The sequence below is a fragment of the Lytechinus variegatus genome, chromosome 10, assembly GCF_018143015.1.
Source record: "Lytechinus variegatus isolate NC3 chromosome 10, Lvar_3.0, whole genome shotgun sequence".
NCBI lineage: Eukaryota > Metazoa > Echinodermata > Echinoidea > Temnopleuroida > Toxopneustidae > Lytechinus > Lytechinus variegatus.
Genome location: NC_054749.1, coordinates 28,132,620 through 28,160,426, shown reverse-complemented (window position 1 = coordinate 28,160,426; position 27,807 = coordinate 28,132,620). Strand labels below are relative to the sequence as shown.

At 35.6% G+C, this 27,807-nt stretch overlaps 1 pseudogene; it reads left to right on the top strand.

The window, feature by feature from the left end:
• The first annotated feature begins 6,380 nt into the window (after positions 1-6,380).
• Positions 6,381-16,892, top strand: LOC121422481 (annotated as a pseudogene).
• The last annotated feature ends 10,915 nt before the right edge of the window (positions 16,893-27,807 follow it).

The window sequence follows — 27,807 nt, the reverse complement described above, 5'->3', positions numbered from 1 at the left end:
GAGGTGAATGGGTACCTGACAGGATTAGTTCCTTGAACGCACTGAGCTCTGGAAGACTTGCTGGAGCTAAAGCCGGGGTAATAGTAATAGTGCGCCTCGGAATAGAGTATTTCTATATAGATGGCGCTACATAAATGCCTCTAATCACTATTGTTATCATTATTATGATTATTACTATTATTGTGACGATGTTTAGCTATTTCCTTTATCATTCTTCGCTATGTTTGATGAACGTTATTGATGAGATATTCACCTATATATCTCAAGTGTCATTCAACCATTTTAGTCAACATAGAAATCTTTGAATGATTGTTAGTGGTTAGAGATTAATGATACCGCCTCTGGGCCACTGCCATCATATCATTTACGTTATACGATAGCAGCTCGTTCATAACAAACGTATAATCGGTATAGCTATTTCCGCTTAAAATTCAAAGTAATACCAAATAGCTTCCTGACAATTTGTAGGTAGGTTTTAGTATCGAATCAATATATTTTGCATTCACTGTAAAACAATTCATAAAGTGATTGAATTAATTATTTATCACTACTAAAACTATTTGTTTAAATGTATTAGATTTTTGGTCGATTTTTCAAACCTCTTTTGTACACCTTCACATCGGTTCCTTAAACCATTACATTTTAAGATATCATGGAAGATACATAGGCAGAAAATAGAGAAAAGGGAAACGTAGAGGGGGTGGGGAGGTAGAAATATTACTTCATCGTTTATCCTTGCCTCGACATTGCACTTGTTCCAGGAAAAGGATGATGGTAGTTTATTGCTCACGATGTAGAATATTATGTCTATCGTTATTGCAGAGGGGGTAGACTGCCCCCCCCTTGACGAGTCACAACCCATGCAAGGAACGTATTCCTCCCCCTCGCCCCCCCCCCCCCGACGAGTCACTACTGATCCCCGAAGAACCACAAGTGGCCCGTTCGTTTGAACATGAAGACCTTTTTTTTTTGCTTGTCATTTTTTTTTCTGATGGTAAGATATCCTTTATTTGTTTTTGAAGACCCTTTTTTGGCTTGTCAAATTTTTGGGCGGACAAATTTGCCCCCCCCCCTTGGAAAATCCTAGGTACGCCAAGTATTGCCAACATTTTGTCATAGCAACTCCACACCACCATCAGGTATGGTGTTCGTGGTTGCCATCTAACATAATGTGATAGTAATTAGCGGGGTTATTCATTGACCGATTACTTGTCTACGCTTCTTCCTGTCTACATCGACATCATCACGAACTTCAACACTTAAACTAAGGGGTGAGAAAGATGAAACTAATAATGACACCATTATCATCCCATGGGAAAGTCTTCAAAGGGATGTTCCCTCATTTTCTTATAAGCCTACATGGGCCCGCTCCATAAACGTGTACTATATTAGGCAACTTTGCCATCCAATGGCGTAACTTTTATGTAATGATGATTATGGTTTGCCGTTTAGCCCTGTTACCATGGTAGTTGCGAATGGGAGAGCGACCCTGATAGGAACTTTTATGCAGCGGAAAGCTTGAAGAGTGTAAGATTCATGAGCTAGTTATTGATTTTTCTTCTGTTCGGCTGGGCAAGAAAGGGAGTGGAGGTGTGTGAGGATTGACTAGATTTTTTTCCTCCGACAGATCGCTTTACATTGAAGGTCACAGTAAAGCAGATCTCGGATAGAAAAAAATAGTAATCCCCTCGGTGGAGTCGGTCAGAAAACCCTTAGAAAAGAAGAAAATTAAAGAGGAAGAAGAAAAATATTTGCATACAAACCGAAGAGAAGAAGGCCTTCATAGTTAAATCTTATTCAACTGTAAAATATGATGTCCCCGGTCGAAATGACCTAGTACCATCTCGGCAAGAAGTCATGTGAAGAAATGCATTATCCAATGGTTTCCACCAAATTCTAGCTTAAAAACCTTTGTGTCTGAAAATTCTTTACCTGAATGGTATTCCGGATAAAATGAGATGTGGATTTAGTATCTTCTGGCCTCAGACTCTCTATTAAAAACTTAAGGCAAAATAATAAACTCCAAGCTTATGATTGACAGTTACTGCTTGCAGTACATTTATTTTTTTTTTTAACAAGTGCACACTAGTTACCAATAATGCATAGGCCTATAGCATTTTCATTTATTTGAAAACAAGATAAAAGAGCTTTGTAGATTAAATGCTTTGCTCACGGGCATAGGTGCCGCGGCCGGGGATCGAACCCCGGATTTATCATGTATAGCCAGACGCCTTAGACCACTCGGCCACGGCACCTCACCATGCGGCAATTATAATGTTTCGACGCCCTCTACGTTCATAGGTCAACATATTGTACTCTCACATCTATCTTAGATTACACTGTAATCAAAATTACTTCAACGAAACAAAATAATCGCAATTCAATTTCATGAGGCATAAAGAAACATCAAAATCTAGTGCAAATTTAAAGAACGAGTTTGGTAGTCCGATATCACTTGGCATGTAACCCCTCTATTCAGTGTCGATTGAAAGACTATTCCTTGAGTTATTTTCACTCGGTGCCTGTTTAGTTCCCTCTTCTTTTTCATTTTCATTGAAGGGAGATTTAAGCCATTTAATCTGCATTTGTATAAACAGTATAAGAAGTAAATGAGTGCAAATAATCTTGTTCAGTGACCGTATCTGCAACTTTCTAGATTTATTATGAGCTGTGAATGATAGGAGAGGTTTATGAATTCACATCATTTAGTTTATTGTATGTTATTCGAACGCACTTGCGTTGTAGGTTCATAGCACAGACTATATGGGTAATATTTCTTTTTACGCAATATCCCCATATCACAATTTAAAAAAACACTAACATTCTCCACTTCGTTTGAACTTTTAAACCTTGCCCCTAATCATCTTTTACATGCTTGTCAAGAAACTATATGCGTAGCTCATGTTTTCAAGTCCCCATCTTTCATCAAGTAACTTACCTCGCCCTTTCCCCCAACAAGTTTTATGCATGCATCCACACGTTTCTGCTTTAACAGGACTGGCAGTTTTTCATATGTCATGTAAGGCCATAGTCATGTAAGTGTTTCCTAACAGATAAATATGTATGTTGCGAGCGTGAGTTAGAATTAAAAAGCCATTACATCGAGTAGGGACATTTGGGTTTATTGATTCTTTTATTTCTTTTGGACAGCTGAATACCAATGTTTATCACTCCATCTCACGCGATAAGCTAATTGAGTTTGTCGGCTAAGGTGTCCTTGATAATGCAATCACCCGGGTAAAAAACTCCCTCTCTGTATTACGAAAGCATAATAGATTTATGGTGAATTGATCGGATAAAAGAAAAATAGTCTAATTCGGTCAAGCGGATCTCGCGTGTTGAAGTCGGTATGCCCGCGATCAGAGGCATCGATCCTGGGGGGGGGGGGGGAGGGCGATCGCCCCACCAATGAAAATATGGGGGGGCAAGCATATCGTTTGCCCCCCCTGTTGCACCCACAAATGTAATAACGCCCACAAATGTAATAACGCCCACAAATGTAATAACGCCCACAAATGTAATAACACTTTACCCACAAATGTAATAATTTTTGATCGCCCACAAATGTAATAATGACTTTACCCACAAATGTAATAAATTTGAAGGGATTTTTGGCGAATCCGTTCTAAACTAAAATCCTATAGTAATGCGTTCATAGAGCACAAAGTAGTCCAGATTGGACCTTGTTGTTTGGAAGTGCCCTTTCCCAAAAGCTAACATAGAGGGCACATGTCTCCCAATCTCTAATCAGCGACAATCCACTCTTCTTCGCTCCCCACCAAGGTCCAGTACAAAACTTTGCTGCGTCAGAAAAGCGAAGTATCAATCAAACAAGTTACACGGTAGGGGGTCAGGTGCCCTAGTCTCACACACCAAACAAGACACATTTTTACCCAAACAACTTCACCTCAAACAGGATGAAAAATGCAAAGTTGTGTGTTTTTTTACACTGTAATCATAAGACTTCGTGTTCATGCACTTAAGAAATATCTATTCAGCGCCTAATTTCTCCCTCGCCAAAAGATTCCTCCCATGAACCAAGTATTAAAGTTTGAATAAGTAGACTACACCAGTTGCAAGGAGACACCAGCTGGTAAACGTCTCTGGCTCAGGCAGTAATCAAGAGATGCTGACCCCCTCCCCCATCGTGGTCAATGGGCAGTGGAGGGTCAGGGGAAACCAGACCAGTGGCCTACAGGTACGACTAGTCTCTTGTACCAAACTTTTGCTTCCACTCAAATACAAGTTTACCCCCAAGGACGATGAAAATATACAGATGTGACCGATGTTCTTCAGAATGGACATATACCGCCATGATTATTTGATATTCAAATTTTGTTCTCTTGAAATGTTCTCTTACCCAATGATTTCGTCCCTTGAATAAGTATTACAGTTTATATGACTAGACTACAAAAACCAGGACCCTGTGGCTTCCATGAAATGACCTCCTGACCTCCATGATAAGGGGCAGTCAGTGTAATGTAATTCATACATGCACTGAATGTATGGACTCCATAATTGGAGTCCTATAGTATTTCTCATTCATCTAAATGCCAATTCGTCCATTTGCCAACTTTCTATTTGGTCTACCATCAATACGTCCTCTCACCACATGGTCTAGTTTGATGTCATTCCGTCTAATAACCAGTTGGCCAATAGCCATTTAGTCCATTTACCATTTGGTCTAATTAGACTAAGTGTTGTGCAAAATGAATGAAAATAAAGTGGAAATCAAGCAATTATTATATTAGACCGATGTGACACAAAATGGTCACAAACGGAATGGTGAGTAGACGTAGTGATGGACCAAATCAAGTAAGTTTTTTCATCATCAAGAGATCGAAAATGATATAAATAATTCCAGCAACTACCAATTCTGTTCAAATTTGATAAACTTCATCCTTCCTTGAGCTATTCAATTTGATGGAAAATTGTATAAGTTAGCAACTAGATCTAACTATCAACAGTGCATTCAGTAATCATTTAATAAGTGATATCAATGAAGGAAAATGAATTGTGATTGAATTACACATTATTAAACGAATATACAATTAATTGCGAAACCATGCCCTGAGCTGAAAAAGAGATTCACTGGAAAACTGAACATGTCTCCATGGTAATAAAAACGGCTCTAATTGTGTTTTCTTCTAAAATGCCCCCTCCCCCAAGTATTTTTTACCGTTACATATGTAATGTAGAATAATGTTTAAATCATTCACTTGGCATTAATAATTATACTTGCTTATATAGCGCTTAACACTTACTGTGTCAGAAGTCTCTAAGCGCTCTACAGTAATTACCCTGGCTTTAGCAGTGCAGCTATTATACGCGCGCTGCGTTTCAAGGAATAATTTCCTGCTAGGTACCCATTTACCTCACCTGAGTTGAGTGCAGCACATTGTGGATCAATTTCTTGCTGAAGGAAATTACGCCATGGTTGGGATTCGAACCCACAATCCTCTGTTTGAACAGAGTCTGGAGACTAATCCACTGGGCCACATATATATATATATATATATATATATATATATATATATATATATGGTCATGCGTGATGAGGTCACCCCCCCCAAAAAAAAAAAAGAGTGGTGCTGTTCACATTTTGGCTACGTGCTATAGTAATTCTTAATTATTTTCAAAAGCATATAGAGGCTATTCCAACAAATTTAGTATCATTTTAAAGCTGAATTAATAAGGCAATAGCCTGGAAAGTTTAATTGCTGTATGATGAGGGGTGGTGCCGGAAGCGGCGCCGCCTGTACTGGGAAAACGCATTTTTTGTGCAAATTTTGGGAAAACATCAATATTTTTGTCAAAACTTGGCCTAAACCTACAAACTTAGTATCAAATTAAAGCTAACATACTCTACTTTACTTTCTAATGATTGAAATATAGATTTGACCATGTCATAGACCTGTGTGATAAGGTTGAAACATAAAAATCTGATAAATTTGCAATGTCTTAATTTTGACATTTCTTCCAGATTGACACATTGTTGGCAATAATACAAAAAAAAACCACTTCCTACAATTCTGAGGGGATGAAAATACTGCTAAGTATTAAGGCAAATCATCCAAATTTTTAACTGAAAAAGGTCAATGAACTTTAAACATCCAGAAAATGTGTTCCAAATTTTAGAAGGTTTAGCATCTTGACTGATGTACACATTCATGTATACACTCTAAATTTCAGGGACTTAAAATTTAAGTCTCAGTCGGGATTGAAATGAAATTAAATCTAAAAGATTAAATTTAAGTCCTGAAAGATTGCTAAACGTAGTTCATTATCCGAGATTCCAATATTTTTATTTAAGTCCCGAAAGACTAAAAAAGTTTCGAAGATAAATAGAAAAGTGGCCAATAGGAAGATGAATATTTTGTCACGTGACTTGCAAAGCGGGAACTGCAGCGGGAAAAAAATTATCTCTCGCCGATCGAAATCATCGCAGTAATCCATGGATTGAAAATGGCCAATCTGGATGGATTTTTGGAAAAAGTACTGGGCACGAAGGCCGAAGATACTAAACGAATATTGGAGGGTAAGTTCATTTGGTGTTAAGTATGCTAACTTTATTAGAATAACTAATTATACATGTTATATGGCAGCAAAACGGGTGTTTTATCAAGTTGGGAATAGTCAACCTCAGAAAAATCGCACGCGCAATTTTGCCATTCACGTGAATGGCAAATTGCGTGTGCGATTTTTCTGAGTCGCAATTTCGCCATAGTCATAGACAATTGACTTGTAGAAAACATCAAATAATACATTCTTAAAACATTTTTCACAGATATTTGTTTCCAGAATTGTGACGCATGATTATCAAGCTCTCATTTAAGCCAAGTCTTGTTACCAATTGGGCAATTTTGGTATTTTTGTGAGCGTTCCTAACGTGCCTAACGACCGTCGTTACATACTGCAGCCCATACACACGAAGTGCGGGCTGGACAGTCGTTAAGTTTTTGTAGGGCCTACCGCCCGGTGCAGCGGTGGCGGTTTACCTGGCTGTATGCAGTGGTGACGGTTACCTGGAGAAACCGCCATCGGCACCGCTGCACCGGGCGGTAGGCCCTACAAAAACATCATCTTTTGCTCTGGATTTTCTCAAAATCTGTGCAGTAAATACCAAAAATATTTGCTAATAAAAGTAATATGTGTGCTTTGTTATATTGTCTGTTAAATTAGAATCTACTTTCAATCGATTAGGCCTAGAAATCTAACGTTAGGCCTAACGTTGGTGAAGGGGCCTAATGAAATCACAAAGTTCCTAAAAATTTCTGTCTTGTCCGGACAAACAACCCGTCCGGACACAACAACCGGGTAGGCCCTATAGATTCTAGGCCCTAACGTTAGGTCTAACGTTAAGTTAAAGCCTGTAACTTAGACCAAGGGTCTAGATCTATAGCCTATCTACCCGGTTGTTGTGTTTCCGGACGGGTTGTTTGTCGATCCGGACGACATTTTATGAAGTTTGTGATCAATATTCTAGACTAATCGATTGAAAGTAATACAGACAATAGAATCTAGATCTAGGACAAAGCACAAATATTAGCAAATATTTTTGGTATTTACTGCACAGATTTTGAGAAAATCCAGAGCAAAAGATGAAGTTTTTATCTGCTTAACAGTGAGTTAGACCTAACGTTAGAGTCTAGGGTCTATATAAGTATCCCCCCCCCCCAATCATACGTAGGCTGTATTGCCTAGATCTAGATCTAAGTCTGCGCAACTGAAATTTTATCTCAATTTCAATGAAAAGTAAAATATTTTTTTTTTACGATTCATCAATGTTAGATTTATTCCATTCTTTATATTCTAATGATCAATGAAGCAAAATATCTCAAGAAATCATTTAGAAAGAAAGTCTACAAGAACAGTGTTATTTTACAATTTTTAGACAGGCTTGTCGTTTCGTAAAATAACACTGTTCTTGACTAGGGTCTAGACCTATCCTAGATTAGGTCTGTTGGAATAGGATGTGGTTGGTAATGGATAATGACATCAGTACAGATCACAAATAGAGGCTAGATGGACATTATTGTTTATGTCTAGACTAGAGCACATTTAATAATGCGTCTTGCTGTGACTTCAGTTGAGATGTTATAACAAGTGAGGTATTACTGTATCCTCGCACAGTACATTCTTATTGCTCCACATGAAATTTCAGCATGCTGCGTTAAAAAAAAAATCTACCGTGGATGCTGCCATTTTGAATCACAAATTGAGCAAATTTATGCCACTCCTAGGCTGGCCACACACTTTTGTAGTATCTGGATATGCAAAAAAAAATGTGCTCTATGAAATGGTGACCATAAGGTATCCTTTTTGGTGATATTAAATTGAAATGCTCTGGCACATTTCTAAACATGTCACCAATTTTAGCATGTCACATTTACATAGTAAAACCCCTCATGGATCATCCTGAAATAAACATGATAGCGGATTTTTTTTTTGGGGGGGGAGGGGAGGGGGGAGGAAAGTGATGTTGAAAAAGCAAGTGAAGCATAAAATAATGAAGAAAAATAGTAAGGTTTATACCATCATCTCAAAATGGCTTTTGAATTTCAAGTTATTGACTTGTTTTGTTGCATTGCATATGGTACCAGTCTGCTTGATGGTCAAGACTATAAATGACAATCTTGAAAATGAGATAGAGGATTGATGTTTGTAAAAGTTTTTATGCAAATTTTCAAAATTCCAAGCCATAAAATAAATGCATGTCAAACTCCTCTTTCTATGTAAAAGAAAAAGTCTGTAGCTACTGTATACTGGCATGATTTTCCCTTTTTCTATTTCAAACATTCCTGAAGGTGGCCAACAGCTAAACAGAAGACGTTATTAGCTAAGGAAATAGTGCAGACATGGCCTGTAACCAAAGATACCACACCGGGAATTGAAGGGCATGTAAGTAAACATTAAAGATAAACTCTGGTAAAAAAAAATCACATAATTGAACAACATAAATTTAATTGCATAATTAGAAATTACGCAACAGTTTGAAAGTGCATATCAGACCCAAAATTGCTCAAAAACATGATTTTGTGTACAAAGTCGATGCAAATTGTGTTTTCAATTGTGGTATTATATCCTTAAGTTGGAATTAATTTTTTCTTGTCTTTCTTTTTTTTTTCTTAAATGAAGGAACATTTCTTCTCGCGTGATGGCTCTGGCTTTATCCAGTTTAGGTTAAAAAATGTAAGGGCATCGCAAAGTGAGAGAATTAAGCTACCAAGAAAAATGGAACCTGAGAAAGAAACTAATGAAGCTGTAGCAGATAAAGCAGATGAAGTAGCCACTGGCCAACAGCTGCAGAATATTCAGGAAAAGGTAATGAATGTGATGTTTCATGAGAAATTGTATCAGAGATACTTTTGGATAATGTTTATCAAGAGATTAGTATTAAATTGAAGTTATATTTGAGAATCGTCATGTATGCATGCTGTTTGGAACCTGATGGAATAATGGGAATATATTTAAACAGCATACCCTCTCTCCTTTATCTCTTTTCTTATTCTATCACATTGATCTCATTTATAATGTTTGTCCATGATGCTTTGCAACTTGGATTCTGCCTTGATTTTGACGCCTATAACTGAAAATGTCTGATCAGCTCAAAGTTTTGAGTATGAAGATTTCACATATAACTAGGCAACATGTCAAAGAAAAATCACTCATTTATTACAAATCATGTTCATATTTACTTTGAATGTATTTAAATGACATAAAAATATGTGTACTAAAAAGGTGCGATATTGGCCCCCAAAAAATATGCAAAGAAGTGCTCGCTTGCTTTCCTCAATAACTCGGTTTAAATCCTCTCTTTGCTCATTTAACACTAATCTACTGAATTACAAAGAACATTTGTTGTGAGCTCAGTAACATTTTCACTTCCAATATCTTATTCCTGTTTCAGATTGACTGGATGAAGTTTTCTCCTCCCCACCGTTCCAACATGGCCATGCATACGCAATACTTTCAAGATACACACAAGTACCGGCGACAGCTGGTGATGGATTGTAATAATCCTGTCTCCATAACAGACATGGTGGTGACTACATTTCCCAGATACCAGGACATTCCACATTTGGTAAGCTATTCTTGTTATGAGGAATAATCATGTTAATACTCCCATGGCATTGTTACTTATTAATTTCATTTGTGTTCTATAGGTGGTCAGGAACAAAATTTTGTTTTAGTTGCATTTAAATACAATTCTTTCTGCAATGGGCCCCAGATTTATATCACATTCCATATGCACATGTGGGAGGACAGGTCAGGTTGTGACAGTTAACCAATAGCGGGTATTTAGATACTGTAGTTTACAACTACTGAGTTTGGTCATGAAGTGTTAGTGATTAGAGGCAGCAACCAGACCTTAGGGAATAAATAGCTTGATATTCTTGCTGCTGCATTCCATCTAGGTGCATACACTAGCTGTGGTGCATGTTGGTTGGGCAGCACCACCATGCATACTAGCTTTCCCTACACTAGAATTTACTATCATGATCAGTAGCAATGGCAGTTTCATACTACAAAATTCTTTTGTATTTCAAAGCCAGCATACCACATGCGTGTAGTACACATAAGATTGGAGCAGCTAGCTAGATAGCCTCTCTGGCTTAGCTCTACTGAGCCAGCCAGCCAGACCTAGTTTTGGTAGTATTCCTGTATTTATATATTTTTTTTAATGTGTATGGATTAAATCTATGCATGCATAATATTGTACTTCTCAAGTCCATCAAACTTAAAGCTATTTTATCTTATTTATTTGTTTAAATATTTTGTTTGCTATTTGCCTAATTTTCTTAGATTGGCATCGATTTTGCGTTACTACATGAAGATGCAGCCGAAAACTGCTGTCAAAGTGGTCAACCTTGAGGGAGAAGATCATATTGCAGGGCCATCAGGAATCTGAAAGCATCAAGGAAGTAGTGAAACGCTACCAAGATACAAACAGTAGGTTAATGATTTTACCGCATCCTGTGAACCTGATTCAACTTATAGGGTCCTAAGATTTTTTAGGACCCTGAAAGGTCATGGAAATATTTTCCCAGATTACTGTGTTTAGAAATAAATAGTTATTCAGGTTGAGTAATGTTACATAATTTCAGCAAATTTATCCTTCATATATTTATTGATGTCATGAAAACATTGTTGTATCTAATGTTCTTAAATCAGTGGACTTTTAGTGTTTGGTGACTGGTTGGGCTGGAACTTCCTTGAGTTTAAACCCTAAAAAGGCAGGCAGGGAGAGAGGGAAGGGTGCTTTCATATTTAGTCATTAATGTATTATCAGAATGCAAATTGCAGAGGAGCCGGCAACACTTGTTGTTCTACTTCTCCATCTGAAGGGTAACACATGATCCAGAAATTACCTTGTTCTAAAATGTAAAGATTTCATTTATGAATTTTCATTCATCTTTCAGGAGATCTTTGTGCACTACTAACTGTGCTCTACACACTGCATCGGCCGGTGCCAAAGTCGAAGGGCGTAAACTGTAGCAGATCTGCAGCAGTACACTACCTTGTACAGCATGTGCCAGTGAGTAATTTGATTCTGAAATATTGCACTTTTTTTTAGGGTTCTTTTATAATTCATCAGGGGGTGAACAGCAAATATCAATCCTAACTATAAAGTGAAAATTGTTCTTTGGCCCAATATCCCTACTAAGAGCAATATCCCTTTTTGTATCTGATTCACTAAAGTACTTGGGATTGATATTAGCAGTAAAATCCCTATTAATTAGGCTTAGAGTGATTTGGATTGCTTGCAACTCCTATTGCAAACGACCAATGCTCTTCATTCATTCCCTTCAGACCCACCCTGTGCGCCTTGAGTATGTGCCTCCATGTGTGTCTCCTGCCTGTTTTATTGTAGGCCTAAGCAGTGAAAGTGTGGTCAAACGTGAATAAATGCTTGAAAAGGGCCAAATTTTAAAACAAACTTAAGGTTGAATAAAGTTAACTGATACCTACACAATTTGATGCAATACCTGCACTACTACAAATGGTCCTGAAATTTTTTCAAGCTTGTCCAACGTCTTAATAATAAACGTATGCTCTCTTTAGTTTCAAGGGGGAAGTTGACGAAAAGTTGAGTCATGACCAGACAAGCTATTGATTATTAGATTGGGTGTCCATGGTTGTGACTGAAATTTGAGGAATTTGCATGCTTTGATTGGATGGATTAGATGCGCTCATGAATATTGATATGCGCTTAGCCTTATGATAAAAATTATTGCCGCCAAACAACATTTTAGCGAACCAGTGAATCAGGATTAATATTTCCTGGGAATAATACTAGTCCTGAGAATCATTGTTCCCAGTTAGTGAATCACCCCAGTGGGGTATTTACAACTAATGGCTTATACATGTAGGGTGATTATAACGTAAACGTTACAGCCTCTTCATAGTTTTAGGCAAACTACATGAGCTCAAAGGATATTGGAGTTGTGATGAGGTAAATTGATCTTTTAGGGGGTCTATGGTAACCGTTTGTGCTATGCATTTTTATTATTGACTTTTTGTGGTCTGATATGCCACCAACACTTAAAAAAAACCTGATGAAGAAAACATCCTCTTTAAATAGGGTGATGTTGTTAAATTGAGCAGGATGAAGGATAATGTTATTTATTTGAAACATGTTTTCAAATTCTAATTACAGAAAGGAACAAGCATCAAAGAAGCCATCAATCATATCAAGCAGACATACAGGCAGCCCCTCATAGTGGCCATCGGGAAGGAGACAGGACAGCAGCAATACTTCCTGTGCCTCGACAGTCTGCCTTTCATTGCTGGACAGACGATCGTAGAAGCGTTCGACAAGCTATTCAAGAGTTTCTTCGTCTTTAATGTACATTATCCGGACATCCTCTCACATTTCTATGATTTCTTTGCGGCTTTTGTCTACGAAATTTGGCCCACCCATAAGGTGAAGCCTATGGTGCGTTCCTTCGCATGTTCTATCCAATCTACATAACTTATACTTTGTCAACCATTTCTCTTTCCCATGCTCCCAACTTAATTCCTGATAGTAGGAGTGGGCTATAAAGGGTGATTTTTTGTTTTACCTTGGTAACAGTTTTTTTCTGTTCCATATATCCTACCTCAACATAAAATGACAAAATTTTTGACCACAAAAAAAGTGTGCAGGGCAAAAATCCAAGATGGCCGCCGTTTTCCTGAAAAATCACATTTTCAGCCATAATTTTGCCATTTTGGGATCTTTTTAGCTGGTTTTGGTGTCTAATCCTATATATTGGAGGGAGAGCAATCTGTTTATGCTACAAGAAGTAGTATCAACCCTTCACCTGTATAAATAACCCTCTATATCCCTGCTTTGGGGGCTAAATTAACCCTGCCCCTCTTGACATTTTTCTTGATAATCTGTCAATGCAAAAATATTTCGGACAAAAATATTCTGGACTTTTTCAATTGACATTTCACACTCATTGTAAGACCCTATTTGCGAAAATTGGGGGTAACGGTTGCAGGAAAAAAAACACTTTTCATAACCAATCTTTTAAAAAAAAGCGATTCCAATGCTTTTGTGTGTAAAATGTATTGGTGCAAGTGCATGTACATTGATCTAATTTACTAATTTTCCTCCGTTCCATCCTGAGATCTCATCTATTTATGAACTGACTGTGACCAAACTTGGTGTGTCCAAATCTCATCATGTATTTTACAAGAATACATAGTCAAATTTATGATATCTCTTGTTATTCTGCAATAAAAAACATTCTTCTGACAACATTTATGGTAAAACCATGTACATTGTACACATATAAGCATTGGAAACCGGCCTATTTTTTGTGATATTGGTCACAAAAACGTGCTATATCTCTTCAACCCTACCCCTGATTTTGGTGAATAGGGTCTTAAAATGTGTGTGAGATGAAAAATAAAAAAGTTATGAAATTTCAGCCCAAAATATTTTTGCACTGAAAAGTTATAGCGAAAAAAGTTAAGAGGGGCGGGGCTAATTTAGCCCCCAGAGCAGGGATATTGAGGGCTATTTATACAGGTGAAGGGTTGATACTACTTCTTGTTGCATAAACAGATAGCCTGCCCTCTAATACATAGGAGTAGACACCAAAACCAGCTAAAAAGACCCCAAAATGGCAAAATTATGTCTAAAAATGTGATTTCTCAGGAAAACGGCAGCCATCTTGGAATTTTGCCCTGCACAGTTTTTTGTTGGACGCAAGGTCAAAAATTTTGTCATTTCATGTTGAGGTAGGATATATGGAACAGAAAAAAACTAATACCAGGGAAAAATAACAAAAAACACACTTTGTACCTACTTATAGCCCACTCCTACTGATAGTTTTGATCCTTTTGATTATGTGGAAAGTAATGGAAAATACGTAGTTCCTGGTATTTCCAGGTTTTTCAGCGTCATGTTATTTGAACTTTGACCTTATCTTGTAGTTATAACATTACCTACAATTTGATACCAAATTTGACACAATTTGAAGAAAATTATGTTTATGTTAATGTAGCCTGACCTTTGACCTCCATTTCAGGTCACAAAAGGTCAATTAAAAAATTGGCAACATATATTTTCTGATTCGTGTGATCAAGTAGAACATATTTTTAGATGTTGCCAAACTTTAAAGACCGTTGACGGAGTAAATACAACCTTACATCGATTGATAGCTAAGTAGGCGTATAACATAAATACCCCCAAAATAAATTAAATTTTCATAACAGTACCGGTATTCATAAAAAGATGATTGAACCTCAACCAGGCCATCCCTCCCAAATACTTGAAAAGTTACCCCTATTTTGATGGCGCGGTTGATGAAGTCAAAGAAGTTTAAGGGAATGTGCTACTGCCAGGCATGATTGGGTTTCGCCGTTAGAAAACACGTTTGTATTGCTATGTCAGAACAATAGAATTCTAGCACACATGGGGTCTATTGTTCTGACATAGCAATACAAACATGTTTTCTAAAGGCGAAACCCAATCATGCCTGGCAGTGGCATTCCCTTAAACTTCTTTGACATCATCAGCCGCGCCACTATAATAGGGGTACTTTTTCTAGTATTTGGGAGGGATGGCCTGGTTGAGGTTTGATCACCTTTTTAATGAAATACTTTCTACATGGAAGATAAAAATGCTTAAATTGGGAATTGTTGTATTATGAAGAAATATTAGCTTTCATTTTATATGTCATTTTGGTTTTCATTTCTCGGTCCGGTCTGGGACTTTAACATGACTTGCAAATGAACCTACATTTGGATGAATGAGAGTTAAAGGAAAATTAATGTAAGAGAATTTTACAGACTGTTAGAAAAACAAATTGCTCCTGGAAATCTTCAAGGGCATTAAAATTTTGCCTAGGGTTGTTTAAATTGTTACCATGGACCCTTGGAGCTAGTATATGATAGTGGAACTTAGTCCCAAAAAAGGGTAAAAAGTATACTCGTAATCTGAACAGGATATGAAAACTATCTTGCCACAGATGAGTGCAAGGTCTGTGGGCCTCTTGTTATTCTATTGTACAGTGTATAGATTGATTCTAAAATTGTGTTAATGTAGTTTCAAAGTTGTGGTTCATTAAAATTAACTTTGATGTAATGCAAAATGCAGTGTTCTAATATTTAGTCCAGACAGGTTGAGAGCTCAACATATTGTGTGAAATATATTTTCCTCTGACATATTTTAAGCTCAGAGGTAAATAAGACATATTTTGAAAGAAATATTATCTTAAAATTTGCGTACAAAACAAATGAAGAGTTGTCCATAAAATCAGCCATTTTGAAGCCGATGTTGCCAATTTGAGGATCCCCGTAGAAGGTACAACGAGACTTTTCAAACTTCCATAAATCTCTTATTTTATAACCGATTTTGATGAAACTTTTTTAAAACTGTTCCTCTCATTGTGCTATTTCATTAAAAAAGTGATTATTTCCATGGGTATTGGTCCCCTTTAATATGAACAGCAGTACCAGTTTTGCCTTTGTATATTTGGCAATATTTCTGCCATTTAATATTAAATCTGAAATGCATCTTGTCGTGTTTGAATAGGGGTAATATTTGACAAAGTTTGAAATGTCAAACTATCATTGAACTTTCCATGAAAAACATTATTGCTTTAATTTGCATTGTTATGTAGACATAGTACCTTTTTTTAGGACTGTATATAACTAGTCTCTTTACCATGATGTGTGATATATATAAGGGCACATCCACACGGACATTCCTTTTTTTGTGTGTCCATAATGGAGATAAATTACCTGATATTCAAGTAGGCAGTACTGTACAGATTAAGCGAAGGGATATTCTTGCTTCTTAGATATCAGGCTGCTTATCTCTTTTAACTTTAATAACAGGAAAGAATGTTGGGCGTGGAATTTCCCATATACTGAAACGTTCCCATAATTCCATCAGGTTCTAAACAGCATGTGCGCAATCAAAATTGCTTGCGCCGCCATAGGAAGATTTAACCGTAACTTGGCGGGATTTTGGGAGATCATATGGCGGGGGGGGGGGGGGTGAAGCCTGCAAGGCCCCTTCACTTCAAGACGTGCCAAAATACCCTGGCCTAGTTATAGGGTTGAACCAGTAAAATTCTGAAAATGTCATAAAAATCAGATGAAATATAACATATTTATTGAATTTTAAAATTTTTCATCATTTTAGGGAAACAGTTATAAAATATGCATATCGAATATGCACTGATGACGTCATTTCCCTACTTTTTCTTCTGTGTATTATATGAAATTACAATTATCAGGATTCAATAATCATTTAATGTGTAAGATCATCATTGTTTAACATGTTTTCTTGCAAGGAAGATAATTTTATGAATGAACTAATGAATTGTGTATTTTGGATTTTATGTAAATGAATTTTTAATGACATTATTAAATTAAACTTACCAGAATTTAATTTTTGAGTGTTTTGTGTTCAATTTCATTGCTTCAGTATACCTAAAATACAGACACTTTAATTTAAATCTATTAGGATTAAAAAAATATAAGTCCCATACAGGATTGCTTTTAAATCTCTATCAGACTAAATTTTAATCCAATAAGACTTATAATTTAAATCTATTAGACTTAGTTTTAAGTCCTTTACAGATTAAAAATTTTTAATCCCTGCAAAGACTTATTTTAAGTCCACATCGATTGGTCCCTACCTACACTCCATGAAAGACTTAAAAATAAATCCTTTAGATTTAAATTTAAGTCCCTGAAATTTAGAGTGTACATATTTCACTAAATACACACATTGACATTAATAAGTGTCTGTGTGAAATGGTCAAATGGACATAGCCTACCTTAAATGCTATCATACCAAAGGACTGCATACTATATTTTGGCTTTGAACTCATCAAAACCCGCCATGGCTTTAAACAATCAAACACAGACTATGTGGATATAATGTGTGCAATTGCACTTTAGAAACTTCTTTCATGAAGCTGCAGTAGTCATATAAATTTATGCATGTTTGTACATACAGCATCGGCAAACTTGTTTCAGTCTTTACTCCTGAACCTATAGACATTGTCTCTTGCATGTCATCATCACTTGGCGGATCATTGTAATAAGAGCCTCGGTAAGCAAATTGTGTACATGTAGCTTACATTTCAATTGTTACTTTTCCTTTGAATTGTTAATGTACCTACATGTACCATCAATTCCTTTTATAATGTTAATAACTTATAAATTCTGATGTACAAGGCAAAGAAAACCCAACAAATGTTGGTATTGCAAGCATTATACATGTAACGCCTGATATCCTGAAACGCATGATTTTGGGGGGCTAAAGTCGGGGTCAATTTTCAGATCATTAATTAAACATGAACCCTCCACAATTATATATTGTTAGAAAGGTCTGAATGTGATCTGTCATAATATAGCATTATTTTTGTCATGGGGGACTACACAAAATTTTATGACAAAAACCATGAGATTAAAAATATATCAGAATTTTCCTATTCAAGTCCATGTAAAACTGTCGCCTTACACACTGTTATACCTAATGCTATTTTTGAGTGCAGATTTTGGATTTCTTGTGCAATTTCCTTTCAGAAAATGTATACTTTTGCTATCATCGGGTGTATTCTTTGTCAGATAAATGTTTTTAAAGTTGAAAGTGCATCGCGAAAGCAAAAATCACCATGTAACGCAATATATATATATATATATATATACATGTATATATATATATATATATATATATATATACACTTCGGGAATTCTATCCTTTGATGAACCTCCAGTCAGCCTTGTGACTTTGTGTTTATTATTATATGCATGTATATATGTATATTATATTATATGTTTTTACTTTTTAATATTGAAAATGCATTGGTCACCTAAATGGAGTCTGACATGGTCTGACAATCATTTGATTAAAAAATAGCAACAAAAAAGTAAATAGTACGGACCTCCCTCATCAACGATGTCAAAAACGGGCCGAGAAAATGTCTCCTTGTTTTTTTTTAATAATAAGATAGCAAATAGTTTAAGGACCTCACTCATCACTGCTTTCGAAAAACAAGCCGATCCACTACTTTCTTTTTTTACTTGGCCTAATATTATTTTGCTTGTTGGAACAAGAAGATGACCTCAATTTTTAAGTGAATACTTTTTTTAGCAAGAAAGTGTCCCTCTATTTGGAAAATTCGATATCTGCCCCAATTAGTTTGATCAGGGACGTGTCCCTGGTTTGATATGCATTATTTTTATTGAAAAAAAATGATTTGAAATACATCGTGTGCACATGCATGTGATTCTGAAAATTGATTCATCAATTAAGTTCCTAAAACTTGCAAAGACAAAAAATATCATTAAAATGTTGTATGGATAATATGAAAAGGTACATGAATGGTTTTCGTATTGCTTTAATACATTTTCCTAACTTTAAACAGCGACACAAAAAACATTGTAAACATATTCTAATACTAATGTCTGCAACCATACATTTTGATATAATTTGAAACAAAATTGGAAAATATAATCGTTGTTAATGTTTAGTATTGTAAAAATGTTAAGAAAGTGTTGCAATGGTGTCATCTAGTGTTGCAAGTGAATGTTTTCAAAAGTTTAATGTACCGTTTCAAGGTGAAGTTCACCCGACTTTATCCCACTGATAAAATATTTTATCCCATTCTAATCCTATCCTAATCTTAAACCTAATATCATTCTATGTCTTCACCTATCCACTGAAACCTGTTGATTCCTATATGAGACAACTTTCCGATACCTGGCAGAATAACATTTTCCATATATTACCTTGAAAATTATATGTTAATCAGGCTCCATTTGTGAAACTTTAAACAGGTACGTAAACATAATCACGTATATTATATAAGCTGAAATTTTGGTCATTCTCTAGTGAATATGTCCAGATGGCCAAACGTTTTCCCAATGTTGATGTTTTCCCAACGTTGGCATAACGTAATTTATCTAACAACCCAGGAACAAACTACAGCCAACGTTGTACCATCGTCACAATTGTGTGGTTTTAGCGGCGCTCTCATATAAAAAAGTATATGTGCCAATCAAAATTATTCTATCACATCAAAAAATGTTTTCTTTTATTATTTTCAGTAGATATTACCTTTAAATTTAAGAATAGAGAAATATAAGGGCGTTCATTGGATAGAAAAGATTTCGCAAGCGCACGCAAGCTTTGTCATGTTACATTTAATACAAGTCAAAAATATGGTATAACTCGAAAAAAATATCAGCATCATTTCGCATTGGTAAACACCAGATGATGGCGGAAAGTGCAGTGCAATTATAGATATCATATATGATTTAACATTAATGGTGATGTCTATGAATTAGAAGACATGTCTCATTATAGTTCTGTGTATAGTCATGTGTGTTGTACATTTATTCGCACTTCAGGAAAACCCTTTTTTTTTTCAAATAACAACATTTTGAAAAAAAAAAATGTATTATCATAATTTTGTGAGAAAGTTTTCTGTTTCGACACCCATTGCATGATAATTATCTGTTGCTTAAAGGACAAGTCCGCCCCATAAAAAGTTGATTTGAATAAAATGAGAAAAAAATAAGAATACTGGAAAATTAAATCAAAATCAGATGCACAATAAGAAAGACATTTTTAAATCTCGCTTTACAATGTTCATAAAACAGTTTTATTCACATCCTGGACGGTATGCAAATGAGGGGACTGATGACATCACTCAACTTTGTATTTTATTATATGAAATATTAAATATTCCAATTATATCCCTGTTGTCTTGTGAAACAAAGTTTTGTTCCTCCCTGAACATATGGTATTACCATTGACTTAACAATTGGTTCGATCTACTCGGTCCTTATTGTCAAATCTGTTTAAAAAAATTGATATTTTATAATTCAAACAATATACATGTAATACAAAAATGGTGAGTGAGGGACATCATCAATAAAACTCTCTCATTTGCATGTCCGAGTTGAGCATATATCTCTTTTGTTAAAACTAATGGAAAGTTAGTAACTATCAGATTTTGATGACATTTTCACCGTTGTGCTTGTTAGAGTTTTTCGCTATTAAAAATCAACAATTTTCTGGGGTGGACTTGTCCTTTAAAAATGATATCATAAAAATATCAAAATTAGGATGTTTCTGATTCATTTTTAAAACGTTCAACAAATGAATGCATATTTTTTTGTGAGTTTTGAAAATATATAAATTTGCATATTTAATGAGTTTCAAAATTCTGTGTTGAAATTTTGTATCACCACCTAAAGTGATCATATAAAGCAAATTAAAATTGATCAACAAATGATGTAGCCTATAAGTTTAGTGAACCTCATGTATCTCTACCAGATGGAAAAAAATCAAAATCGGTCAACAAATAAAGAAGAGGCATTTCCTGTGATTTATGAATAAATTTCGCATAAATTGGCATAACTAATTTTCTACTGAAAATTTCAAAATTCTGTGCAGAAGTTAATGGGTGAACCTCATAAATTTCTACCACAAGGAAGGAAAAAAAAACAAAATCGATCAACAATTATGAAGAAGCATTTTATGTGGGTTTTAAAAAATACTCATAAATAAGCATAAAAATGTTTCTGGTCAAAATTCTGTGTAGAAATCTGGTGCACCTCATGAAGTGCTACCAGAACGAAGTCAAAATATCAAAATTGGTCAACAAATAACGAAGGAGAGGCATTTCTTTGTGAATTTTAAAAAATGCGCATAGATTAGCATATTGAATGAGTTTCAGAATTCTGTGTAGAAGTTTTGATTCCCCCACCTAGTGCTATCATATAAAGCAAACTGAATTGAAATTATACTTGAAATGACAAAGAATTAAGCAGCGTTTTGAAATCCAGTCAACAAATAAAGAAGAGGCATTTTCTGTGATTTATGATTGAATTTCGCACTTAGCATAGATAATTTTCTACTCCAAACTTCAAAATTCTGTGTAGAAGTTTGGTGACCTTCATGAAGCTCTACCAGATGGAAGCAAAAATTCAAAATTGGTCAACAGAAATAAAGAAGAATGCATTTTTTGTGAATTTTGAAAAATGCGCATAAATTAGCATATTAAATGAGTTTCAAAATTCTGTGTAGACATTTTGAATCCCCCACCTAGTGCTATCATAATAATATAAAGCAAACAATATTGAAATCGGCGGACTTGAAATAGCGAAGAAGCATTTTGAAATTGTGGACGGACGACAGCAACGGCAAAAGCTCATCTAACATATTTTCATAACATTCATTATCACATCCAATGTACGTACATGTATTAACATTATAAACTCGATATCTGTTTTAATTTGTTTCTCAAAATGACAATTTATGTTAAAATCTTCAGGATGTTTCTAATATATTTTTGAAAAACACTCTTTGGAAAACACTTCAAAAATACTCTTCAAGAATTCAATTCAAGTTTAGTAATATTCTAACAACATTTTTGAAAATGCTATTTTACATCCAATTAAGGTACATGTAGATGTCAATAAAAATAAAATGTTATTGTGTTCCTATCAAAAAATCAGAACAATATTATGAAAAAAAAATTGTCGAAATATTTTGAAAACAAACATGACTTTTTTATCATCATATCATGGTTATAACATCGAACGTTTTAAAAAAAAATCATATTAATTATGTAACATTATAAAATCGTTAGAAAAATATCATTTTGTGTCTTAATGTTTTTTTAATGTCAAGTATGGGTAAAGATATTTAAATACCATTTAGGAAAATATATCTGCTTGGCATAATAAAAATAAGGTTTATTGCATGTTTAACATAAGGGAAATATTGTTTCATTAATGTTATACAATGTTTTTAAAACTTTCTTTTGAAACCATGTCTAGGATCTTTTATGAATGTTATATGATTATAGCAACTAGCTGGATGTCCGTAGTATGGAATACACTGCAAACACTGCATAACAAACCACGTCCAAACCATGAGCTATTAATAGCTCCAAAAACCATTGACTGCCCCTTATCATGGAGGTCAGGAGGTCATTTCATGGAAGCCACAGGGTCCTGGTTTTTGTAGTCTAGTCATATAAACTGTAATACTTATTCAAGGGATGAAATCATTGGGTAAGAGAACATTTCAATAGAACAAAATTTGAATATCAAATAATCATTGGCGGTATATGTCCATTCTGAAGAACATCGGTCACATCTGTGTATTTTCATCGTCCTTGGGGGTAAACTTGTATTTGAGTGGAAGCAAAAGTTTGGTACAAGAGACTAGTCGTACCTGTAGGCCACTGGTCTGGTTTCCCCTGACCCTCCACTGCCCATTGACCACGATGGGGGAGGGGGTCAGCATCTCTTGATTACTGCCTGAGCCAGAGACGTTTACCAGCTGGTGTCTCCTTGCAACTGGTGTAGTCTACTTATTCAAACTTTAATACTTGGTTCATGGGAGGAATCTTTTGGCGAGGGAGAAATTAGGCGCTGAATAGATATTTCTTAAGTGCATGAACACGAAGTCTTATGATTACAGTGTAAAAAAACACACAACTTTGCATTTTTCATCCTGTTTGAGGTGAAGTTGTTTGGGTAAAAATGTGTCTTGTTTGGTGTGTGAGACTAGGGCACCTGACCCCCTACCGTGTAACTTGTTTGATTGATACTTCGCTTTTCTGACGCAGCAAAGTTTTGTACTGGACCTTGGTGGGGAGCGAAGAAGAGTGGATTGTCGCTGATTAGAGATTGGGAGACATGTGCCCTCTATGTTAGCTTTTGGGAAAGGGCACTTCCAAACAACAAGGTCCAATCTGGACTAAGCACAAAGGTGCAAAGTCCTTTTTTCAGACCGGGTTAATAAAACATCAAAGTACAAATATAAATCCAAAGTCTTTTTTCCAGACCCGGTTGTTAAAAAAAATATAATAAAAGTCCAAAGTCTTTTTTTCCAGACCCGGTTGTTTAAAAAATTGTGATATAAGTCCAAAGTCTTTTTTCCAGACCCGGTTGTTTCAAGAATTTTAATAAGTCCAAAGTCTTTTTCCTGACCCAGTTATTTCAAAATTTATAATATAAGTCCAAACTAAGATACGATAATGATATTCCTGTGAAAAAAAAGGAATCGAGCTTAGTCTTTTCTCCAGACCCAGTTAATTAAAACTGGTGGAATTAATGTCTTTGTTGTTGTTTCAACTGTATATTGTGAATATATGCACTAAGAGTAAATTGAGAATCAAGCGTAGTCTTTTCTCCAGACCCGGTTACCTGTTATTTAAACATTATGAATAACAGCTTAAAACAGCATAAAGACCCCATAATCTTATTAATGCTGGATATAGCGTAGTCTTTCAGCCCGACCATTTTTTTCTTCAAAAAAAAAAACGCTAATAGTAAGAATTAAAAAAAATCAAAGTCTAAGACCAAACAAACCTTCAACCTAAGAACCTGTTTTAAAAGAGGTTTAGAGTGTTGTCTTTATTCCAGACCTAAAACAGTTACGAAAAAATCTTCTGACATAAGACCTTATATTCTTATTCTCGTGGAATAACACGAGTTTTAAAACGTACTCTTTCCTCCAGACCCGGCTATTAAAAAAAGTAACTGAAAAACTTCGAATCTAAGACCAAATTTCCAAAGTTTCACCCAGTAAAAATATGTTTTTTTTTAAATAATACTACTACCCCTACAAAACATTGTAATAACGCGTGGGTAAAGCAGACATCCTGTCTCCAGACTTGGTTACTATTTGAAAAATAAAATAGTTTTTACAAATATTCTAAAACGAATACCCAATAATCTAATTACTGTGGAACAACATGAAGACCGATTGTCGAAGATCGACTTTCCTCCAGACACAATTATTTCAGGAATAAAAAATCAATAAAACTCAACCCCCAACAACGAATCTAAGAACCAACAAATGAACAATCCTCCAAATTAAGACCATGCATGTAGAAAAGCACATGTTTAGAGCGTTGTCTTTATTCCAGACCCGGTGATTTAAAAATGATTTAAACAATCCTAAAAACAAAAGACTCATATTCTTATTCTTGTGGAATAACACGAGTATTATGCTTAGTCTTTCGTCTGGACCCGGTTATTTAAAAGATAAAGAAATATTGAAAAAAAATGACAGCTGAGACCAATCTTCAAAATTAAACCCACTTAAAATGATTGGGCTAGTGTTGTCTTTACCCCTCACCGACGTAACTTTTGAAACGACCGGGTCTGAAAAAAAGACTTTGGACTTGCATTATAATTTTTGAATTAACCGGGTCTGGAAAAAAGACTTTGGAGGTATATTATAATTTGGAAACAACCGGGTCTGGTAAAAAGACTTTGGACGTATATTATAATTTTGAAAAACCGGGTCTGGAAAAAGACTTGGACTTGTACTGTAATATTTCATTAACCGGGTCTGGAAAAAAAGACTTTGAACTTTTGTGCTATATGAACGCATTACTATAGGATATTAGTTTAGAACGAATTCGCCAAAAATCACTTCAAATTTATTACATTTGTAGGTAAAGTCATTATTACATTTGTGGGTAAAGTGCATTATTACATTTGTGGGTAAAGTGTTATTACATTTGTGGGCGTTATTACATTTGTGGGTAAAGTGTTATTACATTTGTGGGCGATCAAAAATTATTACATTTGTGGGTAAAGTGTTATTACATTTGTGGGCGTTATTACATTTGTGGGCGATTATTACATTTGTGGGTGTAACAACCCCCCCCCATAATTCCGGATGTGCAAAAATAAAATAAGATTGTAATGTTCAGCAAGCAAGATTGAGATAAACAAATCGTTCTTTATTTTAAATCGTGCTCAAAACTTTTCCACTTTTCAAATTGGAATATAAAAATATTCAGCTCGCGCTTCGCGCTCACACCATTTCTGTAGCAAACTCCATACAAATTCATGATTAGTTCTAAACAGTTCTAAACCTCTAAAGAACTCCCGCTTCGATTTGCAATAATTTTGTTGGATATATATCTCGTTTTTTTTTTTCAAAATCGTCCATTAAACTGTCATTTTTTTCAGATCGAAATATCAAAATTTTCAGCTCGCGCTTCGCGCTTGCATTATTTTTTTGTGAGATACATGTCTGTGTCTCACGAGCATACATATACATATATATATATGTCTTTGTGTGTGGGGGGGTTGTACGATCGAGCGCTTTTGGAACGTTGATTCATGATTTTGCCCCCCCCCCCCATCTGAAAATTGGATCGACGCCCCTGCCCGCGATGTAGTTGATCGACGATTAAAAAGGGAACATGAACATTCATGTGTTGATCATAGATATAATTTTGAAGAATTTTAATTTAGAACTTCTATATTAATCCAAGCTGGTTCCTTGCTTATCACTTAGGGTGTGTTGTGTACGACTTTGCATCGGTTATTTATTACCTTGCGTTTGCTGATTAATTCTTCAGGCATTGGTATTGGTTTCCTATGTATTTGTGTCACTTAGGCGTATTAAGAGTGCACGACATTCCCCCCTTTAGCAGCTGCTGTTCAGAACTCGAAATTTGAGTGGAGGGGGGGTCCTATCCCCCTATTCTAAGGTGATCGCCATGATCGGTATTGATATGAATGAGAACACAAATGTTGTCTGCCATTACGAAAATTGCCATTAGATTTTATAGTGACGTAATAATGTATTGGCCAAATTATTTGTTCAGATGACTAATGGTGGCTTGCTTCCCTTGCTAGTATCATGGCATATGTTACATGTATATTTAAAAAAAAGAAAACCTTCGCTGCTATGGTCAGAGGTTGAAAAAAGAATTAATTATATTCAATTCAATTGCTTATTTTATAAGAGCGGGTTAGTCGATGCTCCCATTGGGTTTCCGGTCAAAGGACAACAAAACACGTTGTAAACACCGTCGGTCTGCACGCCCAATTAACGGTCAAGTGCACCGTACAACTGTGACGTCATCTCCTCTACATTTTCTCTCACCCCTCTGGCATGCCCATCAATTAACACGGATAAGGTGGATAACGTGATACTGGATGATCATCAATTAGCACGCATCTTCGCTGGATTTAGCTGTAGCTTCAGTATTCCATGAAAAAAATGCCTCCTCATCTATCTCCCCGAAGTATGACACTACCAACTTGTTATTGGCCAGAGATTATTGCAAATCGCAGGTGGAAGATATAATGGATATGGAGATGAAAAAAAAACTATGAAAAATAAAGCTGTTGAGATATGGGGGATTTGCATTTGTTTGTATGATATGGGATTGAATATGGAAGGGTACAGGCTTATATGACATCGATCTATTTATGATTTTTTTTTATAGAATTTTATTGGTTATACCCAATGAATCTTCCTTTTCCTTATAAAGCGGATGATACGGTTGCTATAAAGATAATGCGAATGAAACATTTATATAAGATGGGTGCAAATGCAAACAAAGCATTTTGAAGGATTGTAATGAACATGATGAAGCCCATTTCACCATTGAAGATAAGTCGTTTACAATACCCTTTTGTTAAACAAAATAATGTAAAAATAAATAAGCTAAAGTCCAGCGCACACTCTGCAATCAATACGACGCGATTTTTTTTAAATCTCATTTTGCATTGAATATGAAAGCTCTAAGAAGCAGAATTTTTTTCATTTGAAGTCAGGCCTAATGTTCGGGTACCCATTCACTTCACCTGAGTTGAGTGCAGCACAATGTGGACAAATTTCTTGCGGAAGGAAATTACGCCATGGCTGGAATTCGAACCCACGGCCCTCTGTTTCAAAGTCAGAAGACTAAATCCACTGAGCCACAACGCTCAACAATGATGAGGATGAAGAAGATATATTTTTTTCATTTCAATTAGTCTTACCACTATTTTGATCGCTATCACTTCATTGGTTGGAACGTTCTTATCAGGGTCCCGTCTTACAAAGAATTACGCTTGATCCAATCAATCGTAACTCTATGGAAATCCATCAGTGTCATAATTTTTTCTACAGGAAATTTGCCCAATGTTCTTCATAAACAAAGAGAAGCACAGTGAATTTCCAAGAAAACAATGAAGGCATGAATATACATCATTGTTCGAAAATATCTTGAACAAACATGACTTATAGATGTTGACATTGCTGGCCATCCATAGTTGCGATTGATAGGATCAATCGTAACTCTTTGTAAGATGGGCCCCTGGTGTTATTACAACTTCTTTAGTGTGCGCCAGGGTTGAGACTGCATGGGATAAATTGAATTATGCCATGTTGCTTGCGAGTCTAAACTAACTCAAACTATTGCTAGACTTCCATCGAGACCCGCTGTCGATTATAAATGCCAAAAATAGGGTCGATGTCTGTCATACTCCTTAAATGAGGCCATTGGTATTTTCACATCTACTGTAGATGAC